We start from the raw sequence: 3,759 nt of genomic DNA on the forward strand, positions 1-3,759 counted from the left end.
GGGAGGGCAGGGCGTCAGGGGGAAGAGGATCTCCAGCCCCGACTGCGCCCCCATCTCCCACGGGATGCAGGAGCCCGCCTCCCTCCTCCCCCACCCCCACGCCCAGACCCTCCTGCTGGGCCTCTTAGACACCTCACAGATCCACCCCCTCTCCACCATCACCGCCCCAGAACAGCCGTCACTGCTCATGGCCCCCAGATGCGCCACCCCCCCTCCATCCTCCACCCAGAGCCGTCTTCCTGAAATTCCTACCCTGTTCTGAACGGAACATTCGGGGGGCTGGAGGGGGGTGCACAGGGCCATCTTACTGCTCTCTCTGCCTACGTGCATGCTTGAATTCTCCACGGCAAAATGGAAAAGCAAGCCAACAAACCCCAGACCACAGGCCTTCAAGGCTCTCCCGAGTTGCAGGGGGATGATCAAAACCCCTGTTCTGCTTTCAGCCAGGTCTGACCTGCCTCTCTCCCGGAGGGGCCATCCTGAGCGCTCGTGGTCCACCCGTCCCCCACCTCCCTGGGCAGGGTCCCCTCCCCACGTCTCTGTCCAACTTTGTACCCCATGTGCAGCACCTGTGTCTCCTGGGCTCACAGACTACAAGCCTGGAGCAGGCAGACAAGGCTTGTGGTTGGAGCCCAGGAAAGGGTTGTGCCTGTGGTTGATGGGCTGGGATCTGAAGCGCTTCTGCAGCCAGTGTGAACAACCAGGCTGGGCCAGTACAAGGTCGGGGTCCCCCAGTATGCAAGCCGATCTACCCCTCACAGTCTTCCAGAAGAACCCCGTGCATAAACACAGTCCCCCTGGCCAAGCGTTGAGTGGTCCTGAGGCCTCAGCTGATGAGCCTGGTGGGAGAGGAGGGGTCAGGCTGGCTGAAAAATGGAGCCCCACCTCCCTCCCTCACCCCAGCAGAGGTCAGGAGCTCTACTCTGGAGGTCAGGCAGAGTGCCTGGACCTGGGAATGCCATAAACAACTGAGGCAAGGGGTCCACATGGAAAGTGCGTGGCTGGATCACCAGGCAGAAGGCTGCATGCGGGGCTCCAGCCCCTCTTCCTTCAGCTCCTGACCCGATCTTCCCTCCAGACAGAGACTGGAAGATTCTTTTCTTGAATCTGACCAACCTAAAGGGACAACAGATCTGGGGGCTACCCAAAAAATGGCCCAGAAAGCTCACCCTACAGCAAGACTCAACAACCAAAAGTCACCTGTCACGTTCAGAGGTTCTGCCTCTTAATCACAGATAGCCAAGGGTTCCCAGACATTGAAGAAGGCCTCTAGGATGGCAGAGACCAAGACAAAAGGAAAGAAAGAAAGCAGCACAGATGAAAAGAGAGACTCAGAAGGGAGGAATGAATGTTTAAAAACCAAATAAAACTGTAAGATTCTTAGAGAGATAGGCCCTGTATTCATGAAACAAGAACAAGACTCTGTTAAAAGGAACAGCTCTTGGAAATCAAAACCATGATGGCAGAACTGGAGAACTTTACACCAGGTTGGCATAGCAAGCTGAAGAAAGCTCTCTGAACTTACAGCAAAAATGAGTTATAAAATAGGAAAGTCAAGCTAAGACTTTCTAAAAATGGAAAGTAAAACTATATAGGATGTCAAAATGTAAATACCAGGAGTTCCAGAAAGAGTAAAGGGAAAATGCAGAGAGGAAAGAGTTGTCGGGGAAATGGTGCAGGAACTTGTCCCAGATACTTGTCCCAGTGTGTCCTACACGCACTGCTGCCTTGGAAGGACCCAGAACGTGCCCGGCCCCGCACTGGGAAGCAGACCCACACAAGGCATTTCCTGTGGAATTTCACAGCCCCCGGGAAAGGAAGGTCCTGCACACTTCTAGGGAGGAAATACTGGGTCCTGTGCACACACAGAGGAGTCAGGCGGCTTTGACTTCCCAGTAGCAACACTGGAATGATGGAAGCCACCTTCAAAATCCTGTAGGACGATGACTTCTCACCCAAGATCCTACACACAGCCGAGTCTTCAATCAAGTACCAGGGTCGAGAAAGGCCAATTTCACACGGGCAGAATCTCAAAAATGCCCTGAGCCCTTTCTCAGGAAGCTCCTGGAGGATGTGCTTTGCCCAAAAGAAGGAGGATGATTTGGGAGCTGGTGACCACGAGGTCCACAAGGGAAACTGATGGTGACAGAGACCCCAGGACGACAGCTGTGCGCCCAGTGGTGAGGTCACCATCCACACAAGGGCGGGGGGCCTCAGGGCACAGAGAGTTTGAGGGCTGCCTGTGAGTCCCTGCCATTCTTCCATCTTCTTAACCTGAGGCCAGAAGGTCAGTCAAGTGGCCCAGATTCTTATCCGTGCCTGACTTGGCACAGCTGTGACTAATGAGGTCCCTATTTCCCCTCTGTGATAATTTAAGAAATAGTTGTTGTTACTCGTGATAAGAACACTTAACGTACGTGTACCCTCTTAGCCATGTTTTAAGTGTCCACTACAGAATCATTAACTTCCAGCACCAGGCTGGACAGTGAGCTCTGGGACACACTCGTCTTGCAGAACTGAAACTCTCTCCCTTTGACTCATACCTCCCCCTTCCCCGACAATGGAATATTTTTACGTAAACTTTGTATTAGAACATAACATATATAAAGAAAAAGGCACAAATCATAGGTGATCAGCTTGCTGAATTTTCATAAAGCAAACACACCTGTGTCACCACCCAGCTCAAGAAACAGAATGCTACCGGGACTTCCCTGGCCATCCGGCAGTTAGGACTCCGCACTCCTAAGGCAGGGGGCCTGGGTTCGATCCCTGGTCAGAGAAATAGATCCCGCATGCCGCAACTAAGAGTCCGCATGCCGTTACTCAAAAAAAAGACCCTGCACACCGCAATGAAGATCCCGTGTGCTGCAACCAAGACCCAGCGCAGCCAGATAAATAAATAAATAAGTTAATAAAAAGAAACAGAATGTTACCCCACCCCCACCCCCAGCCCCCCACCCCACTGGGTGTCTTGGGCCCTGTCACGATGGATGCCTTTCCTCAAAGCCCCCGATTTGGTTCATGGTGACTCTCCCACCAGCGACCAGTCTTCCTGAGGGCAAGGGTCCAGTCTGGTGACTGGGCTGGATTCCCACATTTCCGGGGGTCTGGATCCGGGGAGGGGCTTCGTGGCTCCAAGTGACGGACCCACTGACCACCCAAGGTAGAGCCCCCTGTCCTGACCCAGGTGCCCACCCCACACGATGCCTGGTGTGCAGGTTTTCCAAGGGTCCAGCAAACATTTACTGAAGTAAGGGATAAATGAATGGATGGATGCTGGCTGGTTTTCCTAACTCTTTTCGCATCTTAATCATGCACCCCTCCGGGCGGGAGGGCCATCACCAGGGGTGCCCCGAGTCGGGGTAGAGCTTCTGTGGCTCCTGCAATAAACGAAGTTGAAATAGACCGGCGCCTAGAATAAGAAATTCCTGCGGGAAGCCGGGCAGGCAGCGATTGGCAATGGGACTCGTCTGGCCTCCCTTGGCTGGCCTTCCCTCAGGTCTGGTCACCGTGCTTGACCAGCTTTGCCGCGGTTGTGACTAACAGACCCAGACGGCCGCGATCCGCCCCCTCAATAAACGCGCCCCTTGTTAGACTGAACGGGTTTAGAAACTTGAACAAAAATGCCGGCGCTGCCGGGTCGAGGCCCACTTCCGCCGCCCAGGTGCCGGGTGCACGTCGGCCCCGCCCCGGCGTGGACAGCGGTGACCTCACACGGCGCGGGGCGGAGCGCAGGGCGGAGCGCAGGGCGCGGGGCGG

Source organism: Mesoplodon mirus (genome assembly GCF_964341445.2).
Source record: "Mesoplodon mirus genome assembly, chromosome: 6".
Lineage (NCBI taxonomy): Eukaryota > Metazoa > Chordata > Mammalia > Artiodactyla > Ziphiidae > Mesoplodon > Mesoplodon mirus.